Consider the following 21,077-nt stretch of genomic DNA (forward strand, 5'->3'; position numbering starts at 1 on the left):
TTGTAATGAGTTACTTCCAAGCTCTGCATTTGCCCATCAGATATGTGTGATCAAAGGGCTAGCTAAACCAGAATCATATTTTGCTGTGTGGAATGACTTTATTTCTTATACTACAAACAACGATACAAAGAGAATCTCCCCCATCTCTCCCAAAATATGTATGTTTGAAAAATTAATAGTGGGTAAGGTCACAAATAGAAATTATTAAGATGAGAGTTAACATATAGGTCAGAACTTGTGGGGCCAACATTATAAGTTAGAACTGGTAATAAGGGACTAGAAAAGGGACTTCTGTTATCTTTGTAACAAAAGAAATAAAGATGTGATGTTATTTTGCTGCTCAACTATTTGTTATTTATAGATTTGTACTATAAAGCTTCTTAATTTAAAAAAGGGAAAGCTAATAACTGCATGTTACAAAATCTAGTGTGTAGTGAAGAAAAAAGTATGCAACTCATCTAAAGTCAATATCTTATTTTACCTTAAGAATGAGAAAAGGGCAAATATTTTCCTATCAAACGATTACTTTAAAGCATCTGATTCCTGTACAAATCTAAGACTGAAATTTGCACTTTCTGAAACATGTCAACTGAAACACAGCCATCTTTTGACATTCACACTTCTTTCAATTTTTCAGTGCAGTTGTCTAGCCAGGTAATATATACAGAAATGCATATACTTGTATGTGTACACTAAAATGCACATATTAGTGAAAATAACATACAAATGCATTATTGTAGGGAAAATTGCTTTTCCAAAATGTGTATATTAGGCAAAATTGCATATAGAAATGTACGTAGGGAGAAATCTGCACATAAATGCTGAAGAATTTTCATGTGGACCTTTTTTAAAAAAAGCAAACTGATTTGGAAATGTGGAGAACTGAACATTAGATTGGAAAAATGAGAAATTTAGAGAAATAGATTAGCTTATTGCTGCCTGAAAGTAGGCAACACTGAAGTCAGCCTGGCTTGACTTCTGAGTTGCCATGTACAGGATTGTGTTGCAATGTAGGATGCTAAATTAGATAGCTTTGAATTCTTATTGCAGTCTGTTTATCCATTAATTGTCCTAGATAGCTCTTTTCACCCAGAAGGGTCTTCACCTATTTGTTCCTGTGGCAATATGGGAACTTGGTCAACTATTTTATTTAACATTTATCCAGTCCTCTTTTCTGAGACTGTAGAAAGTCTTGAAAGTTGTAATTTCACAATTAAATTCTGTATCATGAACTTTTAAAATGTGCATAATGCAAAGGTTTACATACACTACAATTGTGGCACTCAGTGACTCGCTGCTTATGCATATTCAGGCATGGCCTTGGCCAACTGGATCCTTCTCTTTTACAGTACAGTCAGCTACAGCTTCAAAGTATTTATCATAATCATTTAACAAAAGAGAAAAGAACTGTGAATATAGAACGGACAGCATGTATTGCAAATGCTGTGTAATAGAAAGGGCTTTTTGTCTCAAAACATTTTAGAGCACTGGCCTCTGTGGGACTTGTTTCTAAGTAAATATGCTTAGGGTCATGCTGTTACATGTGTAGGCTCATTGTGCTAAGTTTTTCCTGGCTTGAACCATAGGACAGCAGGCTTAAGAAAACTGTCACATGCATGCCACTATGGAAGATGATTGGCCTTGGTTCTGATGGTTCACTTATGGTCCTTATCTTATATAACTGCAAATAACACAGCAGTAACTGAGGGCTGGCCTTTTATGCTATGTTTATTCAGTAAATATTCAAAAAAATGAAGGTCAATAAGCCAGAAAAAAATTGATCCACCACAATTGCCGCCCTGGGCTCCTGCTGGGAGGAAGGGTGGGATATAAATCAAATAATAAATAAATAAATAAAATTAAGTTCCTCTGTCCCAAACTGCGAGTCGTTTCAGTTTAGGATGTGCAATCTTTTATACCCCTGCTCCAAATTATACAGAACGGAGCACTTAATCTCATCCTTCAGTACCTTAAAAATATTTTCACTACCTTTTGGATTTCAAAAACATTGTTATTATTAGTTATATTCACATCTCACACAACCTTTGAGATGCTCAAACCCGCAACAACCCTGTGAGGCAACTTTGGCCTCATCTCCACTATACATTTAAAGCAGTATTATTCCACTTTCAACAGACATGGTTTCCCCCAAAGTACCCTGGGAAGTATAGTTTGTGAAGGGTGCTGAGAGTTGTTAGGAGACCTCTGTTCCCCTCAGAGGGCTACAGTTTCCAGGGGTTGACTGTTATACCACTCTAGCAGTTGTAGCTCTGTGAGGGGAATAGGGGCCTCTTAACAACTCTACGTCTAAGAGATAGCAGCCAAGCTGAGACAGTCACTAAATAACGGTTAGGTGATTGAGAATGAGCCATGATGAACCTCAGTCTCAGGCACTCCCCCTCTATGTTCTCTGATTCAATACAGGAAAGGGAAAGTTTGCACCTTAGAACAAACCACAGTCCTGCATTGTGCACGAATTCAGTGAACCATGGTTTATTCTAACCAAAGATTATTGACAAACCAGGATCAAACCATGGTTCCAGAACCTGGGAGTTTTAATGAATTTTGACTAAAAGAAGAAGGCACAGTCCCTCAAGTTTGCATAGCATACAGAATAACAGTTTGTTTTAAAGTGAAAGAGGAACTTTTTACTCTTCTCTTGTGCATGGAGGATCGGAAAGATTGGTGAAGAGAAAGCACACAAACTAGAGATTTGCTCAGGCTCATTTCTTATAATCTAAACCATTGTTTAAGTGATCATCTGTACTGGGCCACAGCCCTGTAGCTGGGGGGGATGGGGACACCACCCCTCCAGGGCTGTCCTTTGGCCCCCCAGATTTTGTTTGGGGGGGAGGAAATTGTCTTTTTAATTTGTGACATGACAGACAATGATAGCCGCCATTTAAAGACAGCTCTTTTAAGAACAGGAGCAATTTAAGAATAGGACCCTCTCAAAAATTCAGTGAATGAGACAGGGTGAGTGCACAACAAAAACCTCATCTGGAAGAGCCCCCAAAAGACTGGATATTTCCTTTTCAATCCATTTCCTTATAATCTATGGTTTGGAATTTACCTTTTTCATGTTCACCACTAGAAATGGGGTGAATTTCAGCATTTTCGGATTTGTTACTGAATTCTGTCAGAATCCGTAAATCCTCTATGTCTTCGGATTGGGTTTGGCTAATGCTTGTGACTGTCAGCGACACCGGCTTTTTAAAAAAAACAAATCTGCTGCTAATTTCACATTGTTATTATTGTCAACAGCTTTGCTCTGAAGTGCTGCAATGTGTGTTCCTTTGAAGTTCTGTTTCAATGAGGTGATAACAATCACTATTAACATCTTTGGTCAGCACCACAGTAACCTGAGGCAAGAGGCAGAACTGACAGGTGATGATCTGCCTAATTTAAATGTAAACAGAAAACCCAAGAGGCCATCAGTAGAAAGATCGCCAACAGCATTACCAATTTCGTTAGCTATAACAAGCGGATCAGAAATAGCAAAAAAAATCAGGGGGGGAGAAATGTTGAGGATCAGCACCACAAGCCAGTTGTGATAACCAAAACATGGATAGGAACCAAAGAGCGAACCCCATCCCTATTCACCACACACTGAGAGACAAGCAACCATAACATTTGGTATGATCAAATTTTCTATATGGCTGTTTTTACCTTTTGGGGATGGGAAGCAGGAAATCCAGGCATGATCATGTCTCATTGACAATGAGTCGACATTTTCATTTCAACGATACCAAGGTTTCTCTCCACATTAGCCACAGCCAGCTCAGACTCCCATCAGAGTGTGTGTAAAGTTAGGAGATATATTTGTCCCAATGTGCATCACTTTGCATTTTCATTGAATCTCACTCGCTATTTTATTTCCTATTTACCCACTTAGCAGATGGTGTTTTGTTTTGTTTTAAAAAGCTTTTCAGAGTCCATAATATGCCTCCTTTTCACCACCCTGAGTAGTTTGGAAGTCTAAGTATATAACATCTATTGGATTACTCGTATGTAGGTCTAATACAATGATTTAATGCAAGATATAATTCCATTTTGTCAGACCTCTTTTCATAAGTCTTATATGATTTATCTTAAACTGCATACTGTAGAATTATAGATGATGTGACAGGCTCACATTTCCAACAAGAAATCCTGTTAGATTCTTTTCAGAATAATCATTGATATAGTAAGACATAAATATGGAGAGGAAGATTTAGTCTTTGATCTCAGGCAAAGAGGGTGTCAGTGGCTTAGAAATATTCAGTTCTGTGAATCCACATCACAAATGTAATGCTGAAGTGTAACCAAAATTACAGAGAAATGATAATTTGTAACTTTCCTCTTTCAGTTAAGTTCTCCCATATTTACAGTGATCATAATTAGCTTGATTTTACACAACTTGTACATTTCAATGTACAGAATACGCATAGTGACACACATTGTGGTTGCTTCTACACAGGGGATTGTTTATTTATTTAAAGAATTTATACCTTACTTTTCCTATTCTGCAGGGTATACACACACAGTTTTCACCTTCACATCCTTTTCCCTTCCTCCATTTCTCAACTTCTCTTTGCACACACAGACCACCCCCATTTCCATGCCTCTTCCTTAGCCCCCTTTGCGCACACACACCATTTTAAACAATGGAAGAGGTATGAGTAAATCAGGGTGGTGTAACATGAGAGGAACAAAGTGTTGGTTCTAAACAACAGAAGAGGTTTGAGTAAATCGGGGTGGAGGGTGATTGTTTTAAACAACAGGAGAGGTTTGAGTAAAGCAGGGATGGAGGAACGTGAGAGGAACAAAGTGTGGGTTTTCAACAATGGGAGACATTTTAATACAGCAAGGAGGGTGTTGGGAAAGGCTATATTGTACCCATATTAGCTTTTTGGTGTTAGTGTCTGTGTTACACCCATCTCCACTTTTCAAACTTGTTAAAACTTTTTTTTTCAAACAACCAGCCCCCAGTGCTCCTTCCTTTTAATCTGTTCAGACCTCTCATGTTGTTTTAAACTGCCACTTTTCCCCTCTCACTGCCCCTTTCTGTTCTCACTGCTTTGCCAGGACATGAGAGGATCTCAGTATTGTTATGATATGCACAGACAGAGTTTGGAGGCCACATCCCTACTTTGTTCCTCCCCCTCCATGTTCCCATGGAGATGAGGCCTGCTCCTTCAGTGTGATGACATTCTTAGGCAAATATAGTATAGGAGATAAACTGCCCTATTTGACAGATATCAGCTTAATCAGTTTTTTGCTTTATTAAACTGCTAACCTGACAAAACTCATCTAAAATCACCTCTTTCACACCTACAGAACATAAACTATATTTTGTGATCCTGCTAGTAGAGTTCTATTATATAAGTATTCTGTCCACTAGTTCCAGCCAATGCCAAGTACCAGAAAAAGTTCATTTTTTCAATAGTGCACACTAGCATCTATTTTTACAATATACTTTTAGACCAAAAGGTCATTCTTCTAACCTTTTCATAATTCATTAATTTAATATATGTAGTATTAGCAAATTCCCCATTTGCTTAAAAAAATCATATATGTACTATGCATAAAATATTTAGTTTGTGACAATTGGCTAACTTCTGTGCTCATTTCTATTAACAAGGACAACACAATCCCTTGAAGTATAAAAAAGTAAGCTGCTTTGCTAAATATGGCTTTCTTGAAAATAGGAGTCTAATTTTTTTTAAAAAAAATCTAATTGCACACTTGGGAGGCAATCAATATTGTAAAAGGGGAACAGGAACACATTAGTGAAAATCAAGCCATTGTTATGCTGCAACAAACTCAGCAAAAGTATCTTCTGTTGCTCAAGTCAGAAACCTCTTGGTTTGTCTTCTGTAAAAGTGTTGGTGCTTAAAGGCAGTGTATGAAAAAAGTGTAGCAAACACCCAGTTGCATTATTCAAAGCAGAATCTGAATAATCTTCCGGACCTAAACCTTTAAACCTTACAGTCAATAAAGCACTGATTGAAATATTGTAAGTTTCAAAACATGCACACTTTTTCCCTTGAGAGAAGAGATGGCTTTTAAAAAGAAGCTAGACAGTGGTGTTTTCTATGGCCACCTGCTATTTTCTGTTGATTGAGTTCAGCATATTACTTGGTTCATGGTTGCCCCAAAATTGCATATACTTTAAATTGCATATTCTTTAGACACAAGATTATGTTGGTGGCATGGTCTTAGGAAACACTTGAGTACAGGGGATTTGCTGCTGTCCTCAGTGGCCTCTGTCTGAAAACTGCTGCATTGATTCAAAAAATTGTTTTATACAATTAGGCAAGATTCCAAGGAACTGTACAATTAGTTCTGTGCATCCAAGGGTGCTATAGACTTCCACTTTTCAAACAGCAGTCCCACATGCAAGACCCTTTTTTGAAACTGGGAAGTTTCCAAAGTAGTTTGAGTTCTGATGCAGAAATCTGCTGTTAAAAGGAAAAATTCAAAAGCCCCACCACTGACAAATTGAAGCCTTTGAACTTGCCTAAATAAGTATTTGAATCTGAACCTTAGGCGTTAAACCTCAAGGTTCTGAGAATGTACTTAAGTGTTTCCCAATTGACCTGGGAGTGCTGAGTGAGGAATACATTTTATGTGGTGGTGACTTGCAAGTTGCAATGACAGACTGACATTAAAGTTAGAAACCTTGACAAACACCGTGAGTATCAAAAACACAAAGATAAAGATGCATGCATTTGATACCATAAAGAATGTACCATCAACCAAGTGCTATTTGCGGCTATAATTTGGAATGGTGATTGAGAAAGACATAAGTCTTTCATCTCCCCCAATTCCCATTCCTTTCTGCCAATAATTTTTTAGTAGATGGATAGGACAATCCTATATGTCTACTCAGAAGTAAGTCTTGTTGAGTACAATGGTTCCCAGGTAAGTAGATATAGGATTTACTTATTTAATTAATTAATTAATATCCCGCCCTTCCTCCCAGCAGGAGCCCAGGGTGGCAAACAATGCACTAAAACACTTTAAAACATCATATAAACAGATCTTAAAATACATTAAAACAAAAGAGCATTAAAAACATTTTTAAAAAATAACCTTAAAAAAGGGATAAAAACATTATTAAAAAACATATTAAAAAATTCTGACACAGATGCAGTCTGGGATAGGTCTCAACTTAAAAGGCTTGTTGAAAGAGGAAAGTCTTCAAAAGGCACCAAAAAGATAGCAGAGATGGCACCTGCCTAATATTCAAGGGAGGGAATTCCACAGGGTAGGTGCCGCCACACTAAAGGTCCATTTTCTATATTGTGCAGAATGAACCTCCTGATAAGATGGTAACTGCAGGAGTCCCTCACCTGCAGAGCGCAGTGATTGACTGGGTATATGAGGGGCAAGACGGTCTTTCAGGTATCCTGGTCCCGAGCTGTATAAGGTTTTGTACGCCAAAACTAGAACCTTGAACTTGGCCCGGTAGCAAATGGGCAGCCAGTGCAATTCTTTCAGCAGTGGGGAGACATGTTGGCGATACCCTGCTCCAGTGAGCAGTCTTGCTGCCGCATTTTGCACCAGCTGCAGCTTCCGGACCAACCTCAAGGGCAGCCCCACACAGAGCACATTACAGTAATCCAGCCTAGAGGTTACCCATGTGTGGACAACAGTGGTCAGGCTATCCTGGTCCAGAAATGGCCGCAGCTGTCTTACCAGCAGAAGCTGTTAAAAGGCACTCCCAGCCACTGAGGTCACCTGGGCCTCTAGCAACAAAGATGGATCCAGGAGCACCCCCAGGCTACGGACCTGCTCTTTCAGAGGGAGTACGACCCCATCCAAAGCAGGCAACTGACCAATTATCCGAACTCAGGAACCACCAACCCACAGCACCTCCATCTTGCTAGGATTCAGACTCAGTTTACTGGCCCTCATCCAGCCCACCACCGAGTCCAGGCAGCAGTCCAGGGCTTGCACAGCCTCTCCCGATTCAGATGTTACAGAGAAATAGAGCTGGGTATCATCAGCATACTGCTGACACCTCACCCCAAAGCTCCTGATGACTGCTCCCAAGGGCTTCATATAGATTTTAAACAGCATGGGGACAAGATGGTACCCTGCGGCACCCAAAAGCACAGTTGCCAGGGGGCTGAAAGACAATCACCCAATGCTATTCTCTGAGAAAGACCCTGGAGATAGGATTGGAACCACTGTAAAACAGTGCCTCCAATACCCATCTCACCAAGTCGGCCCAGAAGGATACCATGGTCAATGGTATCAAAAGCCGCTGAGAGATCAAGTAAGAACAACAGGGTCACACTCCCCCTGTCCTTCTCCCGATGAAGGTCATCCATCAGGGTCACCAAGACTGATTCAGTCCCATAACCAGGCCTGAACCCAGACTGGGATGGGTCAAGATAATCTGTTTCACCCAAGAGTACTTGCAGTTGTTGTGCCACAACCATCTCAATCACCTTCCTTAAGAAGGGGGTATTTGCAACAGGTCGGTAGTTGTCACAAACCAATGGGTCCAGGGTGGGCTTTTTCAAGCTGGCTGGAGCCACTTCCTCTCGTAATGATAAGTTGACCACACCCTGGATCCACTCGGTCAGACCCCCTCAGCAAGCTTTAATAAGCCAAGAAGGGCAAGGGTCAAGAGGACATGTTGCTGGCTGCATCATCGCAAGCACCTTGTCCACGTCATCAGGCCACATCAACTGAAACCGTTCCCAAGAGGTTGCAGCAGACGTTGCACTGGACACCTCCTTGGGAACTACAGCGGATGTGGATGGGGCATCAAGACTGCTACGGAGGTGAGCAACTTTACCCTCAAAGTGCCTTGCAAACAATTCACAGTGGGCCTCCAAAGGGTCTAAGACTCCATTTCCTGGAGTTGATGTCAACAGACTCCTGACAATACGGACAGCTACTTGAGGATGCAATGGAGGCAGAGAAATGGGCCTTCTTCGCCGCCCTCACCGTCACACAGTAGCCATGGTTATGATGTTTTCCTCATGCCCGATCAGCCTCACAGCATGTCTTTTGCCACATATGCTCTAGCTGTCATCCAGCCTGTTTCATTGCCCTTAGCTCTCTGGTGTACCAAGGTGCAAGCCGGGCTCTACAGTCCCGAAGAGGGCGCTCCGGGGCAACCGTGTCGAGAGCCCGATACGCCTCACTGTTCCACAGCATGACAAGGGCTTCAACAGGGTCACCTGCTCTATCTACTGGGAACTCCCCCAGGGCATTCAGGAATCCAGTGGATTCCATGAGGCTCCGGGGGCAGACCATCTTAATCTGTCCACCACCCCTGCAGGGAAGGATCAGAGCCATAAGTCTAAACTTCACCAGGAAGTGGTCTGACCATGACAATGGGGTGACATCCACCCCCCATCTCCAGACCACCCCTTCCTCCATCTGGAGCAAAAACCAAGTCAAGGGTGTGCCGTGCCCTATGTGTTGGGCCAGTAACAAGTTGAGACAGCCCCATGGTTGTCATGGAGGCCATGAAGTCCCGAGCCGGAACACTAGAGGCAGCCTCAGCATGGACATTGAAGTCACCCAGCACTATTGTCCTGGGCTCCTCCAACGCCACAGCCGAGACAGCCTCCGCCAGCTCGGTCAGAGAAGCTGTCGGGCATCAGGGTAGACGGTACACCAGCAGCAACCCTAGTTTACTGTCTCCGCATCCCAACACCAGGTGCAGGCCCTCACAGCCAGCTCCAAGACAGAGTGGTTTCCTGGTGACAGAGATGGAAGTTCTGTAGACCACAGCAACTCCTCCCCACCCCCATCCGTGCAGGCTGTGCTGGTGCTGCAGCAAGTATCCAGGTGGGCAAAGCTGGGTCAGATCAACCCCTCCAAGCTCACCCACCCAGGTCTTGGTAATACACACCAAATTGGCACCTTCATCCACAATCAAGTCATGGATGAGAGTGGTCTTATTGTGTACCGATCTGGCATTAAACAACAACACACACAGGCCAGTGGGCACAGCAGATGAACAGCGAGGAACCCATCCATGAGAGGAGTGGCAGCAATGAACAAGGTGCAGATAGCCTTGCCTTCGCCTTCTCAGGTAATTCACCACCTCCCCATGGCTATATTTCCCCAGGGCAGCTGGGCTTTTATGCCTCCTGGCCCAGCCAGCAGCTGTTGCAAGGGACTGCAGGATTAACTGCAGCCTCTCTCTGGAGCAAGGGCCAGGCAGGGGGTCCCAGTCCTTGCAGCACTTACCAGAATTTTTAGGCTGCAACCCTGTATTCACATTTATGGGAGTAAGTCTTATTGACATCTACCTCTGAGGAGACACACATAGGATTATGTTAATACTGCACACTGGCCCTGTTCACATATCACAGTTAATGGTTTACTGTGATTACATCTATCTGGGCTATTCTACTCAGTGTTATGTCCAAACTATGGTTCATGGTTAGTTTTGCTCCAGTAAACTACAATCAGTAAACCAACAACAAACTCTGGAAACAGATCACGGTTTGTTACAAGTGAAACAAACTACAATCCCTGATTCAGACATAACCATAAGCCAGGGTTCATGGTTTGTTTCCTCCCAGCATGAGCAGCTGACATTGTTTGCTAGATTGGTTATAATTTTATTAGAAATAGCAGTTTAGACTGCATATATATTGCCTTCACTTTAAAAGAAATATTGTTTACCATATTAATAAATATACTATTTCAAAAATATAATTTACTTTAGTTGTCAACTATTTGGAATGTCAGTCTCTTAGATCTATGATTTGTTTGCCTGCAAATATATTGCCTTCCTTTTCAAAGAAAAAACATCCTTGGGACTTGTCAATTTCTTTGAAATAAATGAAAAGAAATTTGTCTTCTCTGTAATTACATTTAAATAAGCAGATAATACTGACTGGAAACAATGCTTTTCCCAGTAAGACTACATAGAAAAGAGTTTGGAAGAGCCTCGTGAAAGTCTTTTATTTCAATTAGACTTAACACAGTATTAAATGCCTAGAAGTCTTAGAAAACAGTAGTTATGCCTTGTGTTTATGTACTACCAGTGGTATTTTAACACCATATGCAGTGCTGAAAATAATTCAGCTTATGATATTAAAGTTGTTTATTTCTCCTGCACATGATCTTGTGAAAATATGAGCAATGTGGAATTACCCATAAGACACATTATGTTATTTACTGTTGTGTTTTATTACAAGAGTATTTTGAATAGCAATGTAGGGAGTATTCCCTGTTTACATAGTAACAATAATATTTGTAAAGTAATTATGTTCAAGTTCCTCATCTGCAGGTGCATGTTGTAACAACAGCGCACTACCATTTAGCTCAATCCGCAGTTCAGTTAAGCAAAAGCATTTGGGTAACATCAGAGTTATATTCATAAATATCAAAGGAACAAACACCTTGATCCTATATATTTGTGCTAGTTTATCTGCTTGTTACACCGGACTCATTTTGTAGCTCCTCTGCAATCTTGTTTTATGATGTCATAAGGATATATCTGCTAATGTGCCCCATTCTTGGCATTGCCTTCTTGCCACAATAAAGATGTGCAATAAAGTGTTTTAAATTGTTTGTTTAAAATTGTTTAAGGCTTAATGAAACAGAAAGAACAAACATATATAATGAAAATTCAGTGGCTTTTCCTGCCTTTTATTTTGAAAGAAAGAAGGAAAGAAGGAAAGAAGGAAAGACCATTTTCAGAAGCCTTCACTTTAAAAAAAAAAATTATAATCAAGAATGTATGAAACCAGCCACACTTAGGGCTTTTCCAGATGACTTGCTGAGCATACAGTCTCATTTGTTTTCACACAATTTGTTTGGAGGTTATATGATATCCATTGTTATTGTCCATTCCTTCTGATTTGTCTGTACGTAAGTTATATGACTAACATATCAAGCAACTGTTATTATGCATTTTCCAGAGCATTTCTCTGTCACTTTTTTTACCACAAAAAGTCTTTTTTTTTCTTTTTTGGAAGTAGATTTGTTGAACACAACTGCCAAATCCACTTTAATTGTGAAATCTAAATTTGCCAGTATGCAATTGAAGCCCATATGTAAAATAGTGACTGTCTGAAACTGGCCTTACAGCACAATGAAAAGAACAGTGTTATAAAATGGTGGTTAATAACGATTTATGACAGTGAAGAGTATAGGGGTTTTAGGGTGACAATTATATACAGTAATACCTCAGTTAACAAAGTACATGCATTCCTGGACATTACTACTGTAACAGAAATTTTGATACCAGAGGTAGGAATAACATGGAAAGAACAGGGATAGGTTCCTTCACCACAAAAAAGAAGAGTAGGTCAACATATTTCAGCAAGCTTTTCATTCAAAACTAACAATACACATGTCTGAAGTGAAGCAATCAGGTCAGGTAAGCCTTGCATACAGACCACTTGAAGGCTCTGTACACTCAAGCAGGCAGGTGAGGGGAAGTCACCACACACACACCCTGTGATTGGTCTCTCTTTCCCTGCCATCCTCCCCTACCCTTGAGCAGATGCGGTTGCAGTAAACAGTGCTTCCAGGGCACCCAAAGCACTGTTTGCTGCAGAGGAGCCTGCACCACCTGGCAAGGAGCACCATTCCAGCCACGTGAGAGAGAGTTGACTGCAGCAGCCACAGTCCAATAGACAAGGAGCCACATTTTGACTGGGTCAGAGTATGCACTCCCCCAGCGCCATGCACCCCAAAAAAGACTTGGTTAAAAGAAGTGTCTTTCCCAGAGGCTTTGTTAACTAAGGTATTACTGTACATTGGTTCTGTTCAGGTAAGTGCATCCCTCTGAAAGGACATTTGCATGTCAGGACACTGAAGATCATTGGTTCCTTTATTTATATACATGACAAGATTGCTTAATTCTTTTCCTGCCCACCATAATTCTGTGCCCCCCCTCTCGTACACATACCCACACACTCTCAAACACACACAGACCCCTTTTCTCCCTGCAGTGTTGCAACCTTGTGTTTGAAAGCATTTTGAAAATACTTTGATGCATAGAAAATCTGCTTGTGGAATCTGCTCTGTTTTGAACTCAGCACCACCCTTTTTCATCAAACAATAAACAGAGAAAAGGGAGAGATCAAATAAAAGTTATCAAAGCTTTATGTTATCACACTACAAAGCATCTGAACTTCCAGCATTTACTGTGACATGTCACACTGCCTGCTTTGGATGCTACCCAGCAACTGTTTTTTTCTAGGTATAGTGGGGGAAAGTGTGATAGAAATAAACACCAGATGATAAAGCAGCAGAAGAACAGACTGGAAGTGTGATTTGCTGTACCTCATTTTGTAAGAGATTTTTTTAAAGCTGCCATAATCGTTTTTCAAGGGCAGAATTCCAACAGTGTGGACTTAAGGATTAGCAAACCACCCTTCCCCAGCTCAGCCCATTTCTAATTCAGAATGGATTTGGAGGACATCAGCTGGACATCCAAAATCCATTCCTTTTTGAAAAGAAAAAAAATCTAATTATGTCCTCAGGAGTGGAACGGCCTCCCGGAAGCCAGCACAGTCCAAGTTCCCTCTCCGTTGTTCCTTATTTCCATTTGACCTTTGTTGTTTGCAATGAAGAAATTTGGGGAGATGTTGATCCTGATTTACCATGCCAAGTGTTTATTGGAATGAAGACCCTTAACTTGGTGCACCATAAACATGAATGGAAACTGAAATATACCCAGCTCTATTTCTTACACACAGAAAAAACCAGTTATGTTTTCCCTTTCTCTTCTTTTTTACACATTCTACTATAAGGCCAACTTACATTGACTAAACAATTGTGAGGATTCAAAAGGATTCCTCTCTGTGTCCACTATGAATGACAGCCCCCCCATTTATACCACCATAACCAAGCTGTGCCGATCCAGCTGTGCAAATGCAAATTAACACAGGTCACGAGCACACAAAGGAAGCAATGGTCAAGACAAGACAGATATACAAGGGGTAGTGTGCAAGAAACATTGCACAAAAACATGATTTTTGCAGAATTACTATTTGGCACTAACCACTTACATTTGCAGTGCAAGGCTGGGTCACATTGACTAAAAGCAATTGTATCATAATGCAAAGTGCCCAAGGCTGCTGGCAGGCTGTTCTGACCCAGCCTTTGCCATGCCTTTCACTCATCCTTATTCACTCACCTTTTTCCTTACAAAGAACTTTACAGCATTTGCAAGAAAAGTATGGAAATCAACTGTTTTCTAGGAATGCTTTTATTGCCTGGGATGAACAACAGCACAGAGAATGAAGCACTTTTAGATAGACAGAATAGAATGCGGACTGATGAAACATCACCCATTTCCACTGCCCACTGACAACTGTAGGCCAGTGTCAACCACCATTGTCTTTTCTTGGAAGGAAGGCAGACTATACTCTGTTCGCACAACAAGCATGGATAGAAAAAGAAATGGGGGAGGGAAATACAACATCCAGATTTAATACCCTTTACATAGAACATCCAGGAACTGTGATGCCATAAATACATTTTTTTATAGACGCTATACCTTTATAATATTATTTGATTGAAACCTAGGCCTTTAAAAAAGTTTATGTTCTTCAAAGTTCTATAAGAATGAGCAAAGTCTTGTCTTGTTCCAGCCTTTGTTTGTGTAAGTATGCAGATGTGGTTATAAAATTATTAGCAAGAAGCTATCATATACATTCCACATTAAGAATTATGAGCTAGAATAAATATCACTTTGATTTTGCCTGGTGGGAAGACTCAACAAGATAAAAATGATTTCAAACAACCAAACTGTTTTGGAAGCAATTGGCCCCTATCAAATGTATAACAGTTGACAATTAAAATAAAAATGGGAAGGTTAGGTCATAATGACTATAGCTGCCTTGAACTGGGCTTGAAGCAACTGATAAAGTCCTTGGACAGATGAAAATTGTTAGTAAAATAAAATTCAGTTTAGTTTATTTTTTAAAGAATGACTATAGAGGGAGAGAGAGAGGGAATCAGTTTAAAGAAACAGAGAAAACCTAATACTTAATATAATACTGAATTTCCTAGCCTATTTTGAGTGTCATTTAATTATTCTAAGCTGAAAAGGAAGTAATGTTATAGAGAAGTGAATGCATTTGCCTTGATAATTGTAGGTTCCCCATATGATGCTACTAACTTTAAAACAAAGCTTAAGAGGAGCTTATATAAAGCTGAATGTGTGTTTGTGGTAGTCCTAGCTTGCGAAAATGGAGAGTGCAAGAAAGTGCATTGTTTGCGTTTGTAAAAACCATCTGCCCCCTCTCCTCTGTTGTTTTGTCCCGTTACCCTGGTGAAATCGCAACCATATGACTCAGTTCTAATACAGGATCACTGGCAAGGTGCAGCTGGCTGCATGGAAATGCATAATAAGCAATGAGAGGCAGATCCCCACCAGCCTGATAGCTGCATTTATCTAATTTGCTGAAGATCTACTTTGTGTTAGGAAATGATGGGGTCTTATACATTTCCCTTGTGAGTTTAATTTTATGATGTAGATAAGTACTATCAAGAACTAATCAGCAATCTAACTGTTACAGCAATAAGAGAAATTACAGATAAATGGAAATAATCAGAGGAGCCAGGCTAAAGGAAATCTGGTCTACATTATATACAGTGACATTGACTTATCTAATGGAAGTAGACAAGGAGAGAAATGGAGGTGTGCCACTTCACTGGATTGGCTGGGAGTAAATTTTCCAGAGCTTCTTAACAAAAGGATGGATTGCAAATACTGTTTTCAGTTTTCCCCAAGGGCTTTTGAATTTTTCCATTTCAAATTTATGACTCCTTGTAAAAACAATAGGGGCTCTGTTTCAGTGCAGATTCAATTATGGCATCCTTATCTCCTTAACCTTTTAAAAATGTGTACAGATAACACAACTTACGAGTTATTTTACTACTACATTGACCCATCTTGGAACACAGGAGACATTTAATTGCTGTATAAACATGGTTTCATAGTCAAGAAGGCTTTGATAGAGGTTTATTAAATGCAGTGCATTGTCATTAGTTGAAATGCGGTGGGTCTGTAAAGTGCCTATCAGGGTGTTGACTTTATTTTTAAAAAATGTCATTTGTACTATTCATTCTTCCCTCTCTGTGGTAATCCAAGACTCACTACTACCACTTGCCAGCAGGATTCAGTTTCCAGCTGGCTTCTATAGACCAGAGGTTCTGACCAGAACTGGCAGAACAGAACTCAAACTGTTTCAAACAAACAAGGTCCATTATCCAGCTTACTTAACGCTTGCTGTGTCACCATATGAATGCAGCAGATACTAATCATAGAAATATTAGGGCATACCTGTTTAGCCATTTTATTTTAAAGGTGTGTGTTGGGATTCACAGGGGATGGGGACAGAGACATACTACAGAAAAAGCGTAGACACCCGACCAACAGCTAGATAAAGGCAGAGCATGCCGAGCAGCAGCTGGATCAGGTCCTTGGGAGATTGTGGAAAGGGAGCAGGAGAACCTGAGACACAGAAGAAGAAGAAGAAGGGAGCACATGTGGAACAGGGCATTTCCAGAGAGAAACTCCGATAGCCGGAAAGGAAGGGGAGACAGCAGGGGGGACAAGGGGAAGGGGAGAGGAGTAGATGGAAGCAAGGCCGTGAAGGGATAACAACAGATAAGAGCTCTTCTTATGTTCTTAAAGTGTGAAGCCAGAGAATGAAAGCAAAAGCAACATTTCCACAGAGAGAGTTGGCAGGGAGAGGGGGAGGAAACCAGACATAATTGGGCAAGACTTGCACCCAAAGGAATTTCTGGCAGGCTGAGGGGGGACAAATAAAATAATTCTGAGGGGTGACATAACCCACCTCAGGGAAGAGCTAGAGCAGAACAGGAAAGGAGCAGGAACTGGGCTAGAAGTATTTCATCTGAGTAATACTAGCTTGGTGGAGGAAGGAATTCCAGTAAAAAAGGGATCCTATGATGACAAGATCTCCAAGCTTGGTCTGAAGGTGAGATGCACCAGGTGTCTCTGGAGATGAGAGACCTCTTGGCATTCTGAAGATCCTGTTTTTTAATTCTGCTTCAGGGAGGTTTCTCGACTGATTGGTAGATTGACACCTTTGTCTTCCAGGTGTGACCAATGGAAATGCTTTGCTACAGTCTCAGGCAGAAACAGTGATTGGCCAAACGCTTTGCTGTGGAAGGCCCTGAAAGGTTTGAAGGCAGCAGTGGGGAGGGGAGGTGTGGCCAGCAGAGGGCAGTGTCGCTTCAAACAGCAGCCAGAAAAACCATTCTGGCTGCTTTTGAAGCAAATAGTATGCCCACAGCCCTAGTATGGATGCTTCATTGATTTCATTTTTCATCTCAAGATCTCCCTCAGTATTTTGTTTAGGGGGACAATATAATGTCCCCAAGAATTAAATTACTCTTGAGGCCTGAACTTACAGGATCTGAACAGGGTGGGTCATGACACATGCTATTGGAGGTGATGGATTCATAAGGTTGCCATAACTCATAATCGACCTGAAGGCAACAAAAGTATGTATAGGGTTAAGTTACCTCTAAGTTGTACTTTTGGCAAAAAAATTACAAAGGGAAGTACTGAAGTACTAAAATTTGCATTTTTCTTTGATGATAGTGGGTTGCCATATTGATCAAAATGTGTTTTGGTTGAAAGGGGTGGGACCAAGAGGGAAGAATATAGTTTGAGGAGAACAGGGCTGGGCCAAGGGCCCCACTGATAGCCTGTGCCCCAGAAACCTGCAGCTGGAACTGGCCCTGCCTACCCTTTTTAAAACTAGGCTGACTCTCCCTTTAGTGTTTAACTATTGGTGGAGTTTATTCTTTACCCCTTCTCCAAAACTGGAGTTTAATCTGGTTCACTGTGTTCCTTCAAGCTTCCCTGCTAGGGTAGAGTTGAAAACTAGTTTCTATAGGTTTCTCCTCTCCTACCCCCCATCTTCCTCAAAGGATATGCTTTCCTTGAAAGCAGTGAGCACTTACACTAACCCTCTAATTCAGGGACAATGATTCTGGAGGAAATGGAGGATGGGGAACATTGTACTATGATTTCAGGTGCACAGTCAAGAACATTAAACTGACTAGCCGATAGAGAACCCGAAATCCTTTCCTGTTTCCTCAGTTTTCCCACCTCAGCTGGCAGACTCTGTATGAATAATATCATTACATACTTTAGTCACTATATCACTTATTGCATCTGGGTACCATCAGAAGTTTCCTGTGCTTGTTCTCTTCTTATTGGAGAGAGACAATACAGTTCTTGTCTAGCTTCCCAATAGATGCATCTTCTAAGACTTCCATGACAAGCTGTTTCTCTCTTGATCCAGTTTTAATGAGAACAAAAACACAGAACATTACTGTCAGTGATAGTTTTCTCCCTTTGAAACAAAAAACATGGCAAACCAAAACTATTAGTCTGTTTAATCTTTTTTGTTTTTTTAGTTAGGATTAAAGGAGATGGTGTCGGCAGCATCCGTAGCTGGTTTGTAAGCTCTCTTTTGTTATCACAGAAACTTAAAACTCTAGCCCCCAAGTTGCTGGAGAGCACCAGGCAGAAGCAATGAAACTGTAAGAAAACAGCAAGATTATTCTGGGCTAAAGTAAATATTTACAATTTCTTCGCAAGAGCTGCAACTTTCACTAAAAGAGCAAATGGGCCAGCAGTTGTTATCTGGGTCTGCAGCTGTATAAACTCGTAAAGCTCCTCATTATGCTTATTTGATAGGAGCTCTCTAGGAAAGTTTCCAACTGTCTGTTTCACTTAACCTGTTTAATTAACTAAGCTCTGGGACCAGATATACCAGTATGGTTTTAACAAGGCAAGGGTGTAAGAACCTGGGGATTCCCCCTCCCTCCCTGTCCTTGAACCTCCTCAAAGGAAAAGGAAACAACAAGCAAAGATTTCATCTTATTTTCCTTCATTAAATGAAGGCAAGAAAAATGAAGTATTTAGCACTCATACGGGCATCCTTGATTGGACGGTTAATGGCGTATGGAACAGATTTGAAACTTCTCAAACATCAGAAAGGGCATTACAAGCAGAGACAGACTTAGCAACTGAAATTGCTCAAGCTGAAAAACTAAAGAGTTTAACTTTTGGGGTAGGGAGAAGCCCTGGCTCTTTATTTAAAGGAAGACTGCAAAAGTTGGGCTCAGAACCCCCCCACATTCTTCATGGTGAGGACATAGCTCCTGAGATTATCCATAGCACCTGGAGCAATTCAAGACCTCTGGAGGGAGTTGGGACTCCTGAGAACATAAATCAAATCCCCTGCTCTAATGAGGATCAGCAAGATAGGACTCTTACGCAGGGAATCTCAGTCCCTAAAGAAATGATCTCTAAGAACTACTCTGAGTTAATAATTAAAGAATTGGAACTAATTAAGAACTTTTTGTCAGAGTGTTATGGTCTGTTAGTCATTATGGCTGAACTCTGTAAGAAAGATGAAGGGCTGGCATACTCCAAAAGAACCAACATGAGGGAAGTGGGAAATGTGTATGTGGTTGCCATTTAAAGGAGATAGCATCTATAACTACGGGTAAGGCAAAGAAAGCGAGTTTAAAGGAAATGCCAGATAAAAAGACTAAAAAGTCTAAAAATATTACCATTGTTAGGAAAAGTCAAAAAACGAATAAAAAACACACGAAAATGGGTTTTAATAGACTTTTTAAATTACTAGAGGACTCACCTAAGAAAACATCTATGAAAACACCAAAATTAACCCAGAAGGGTCTTAAGAGTAACGAGGTGCCTCAACCCAGTGACGCTAAGTCTTTAGATCAAATAGATCAATTAGACTCAAAATTATCTTTACCCACAAATGGGAAAACTGATTTAGTGGCTACTGCAGATGAAATACAGGACCCATAGCAATATGTTCTGGATTCAAGGGCTGCTTTAACATATAGTAAACAGAAGGTGGAGCAAGAAGGAACAAAGTTAATTATACCTCGTAAGTGGAAATTGATTTTAAACCGTCAAAAGTTAGCCTTTCTTAATTTTCCCAAACCTAGAAGCATGCTCTCTCAACTACAGTATAAACTACATCCTTTACAACTTGTGGATGAAGTCTCTCCGCAAGTGCTTAAAATGGATGACATACTTAATATTACTCTGTGAGTTTATGCCTAGGCTGGTACTGCAAAATCAATAGTAGTTTCTCACTCTAGAACAGACACATGGAAACTTTGGCCCTCCAGATGTTGTTGGACTACAGTTCCCATCACCCCTACCCATTGGCCATGCTGGCTGCGGTGAAAAGAGTTGGACTCCAGCGACATTTTGAGGGCCAGAAGTTCCTCATCCCTGATTTAGAACATCCTCAACCCTGATCTAGAACATCCCCGATCTAGTTCCTCATCACCGATCTAGAACATTCACAACTTCACAATTCATGTTCCAGAGGTAAGCAACACAAATTGCATGAGGTTCCAGCCAGGGAGGGGGCTTGCCTGGCAGGGTGGATCTGCGGCAATAGCATTCTGGCAGCAACATTGCTGCTACTTACTAGGAGGAACAAGGCGGCGGCAAGGGCAGAACTAGGTGGTGCATCGATAGAGCCAATCCAGCACTTCTGCCAATGCTTCTGACAGCCCCAACCTCATGGCCACCACACCTCTTCTCTCACTATCCTGGTAAGCAGCAGCGATGCTGCTACCAGAAAGCTATTGCTGTGGCTATGCCACAGGGGGCAAGCCACCCCTGGTTCTATCACTTCCTACCAACATTTTTTTTGTCCCCATCATGGAATTCTCTTGCATTTTTTTTTTAAAAACACAACCATATGGATGCGTTAGAACAGTAAACTATCAACATTTTAATATTTTGTGGGGAGAAATTAATGTAATAAATTGTATTAACTGCTGCCTTGAAATGTGTGCATTATTATAGCCAAATCAGAATAATGCCAAATAATTAAATATTTATGATACAGTTTCTGGTTGCTTATTCTGTAGCCTAAATGCTTTTTTAAACTTTTTTTTGGTATGAATACAACTGAATATAAGCTGAGAGAGAACTGTGCTGAGACGTTAGTTTTTATTTACATGAATTCTAATTATTTAAAGACAATTTATATAGTGTCAGGGCCAGATCCAGGTTTAAGATCCACAACCTGTCACCTTGTGGGCCCTCT

The 21,077-nt window shown here is 40.8% G+C and overlaps 1 protein-coding gene and 1 long non-coding RNA gene across 2 annotated transcripts in view; one reads left to right on the forward strand and one right to left on the reverse strand.

Annotated features, from left to right (window-relative positions):
• The window catches only part of HTR1F (5-hydroxytryptamine receptor 1F), a 215,421-nt gene that overhangs the window by 122,577 nt on the left and 71,767 nt on the right, over window positions 1-21,077 (forward strand). The window lies entirely within an intron of this gene.
• LOC133385921 (uncharacterized) overlaps window positions 18,429-21,077 on the reverse strand; it is a 67,256-nt gene continuing 64,607 nt past the window's right edge. Inside the window, exon 4 of the long non-coding RNA XR_009763017.1 lies at window positions 18,429-18,508. This is a non-coding gene — a long non-coding RNA (uncharacterized LOC133385921). The remainder of the gene's footprint in view (window positions 18,509-21,077) is intronic.

Source organism: Rhineura floridana, chromosome 5 (assembly GCF_030035675.1).
Source record: "Rhineura floridana isolate rRhiFlo1 chromosome 5, rRhiFlo1.hap2, whole genome shotgun sequence".
Lineage (NCBI taxonomy): Eukaryota > Metazoa > Chordata > Lepidosauria > Squamata > Rhineuridae > Rhineura > Rhineura floridana.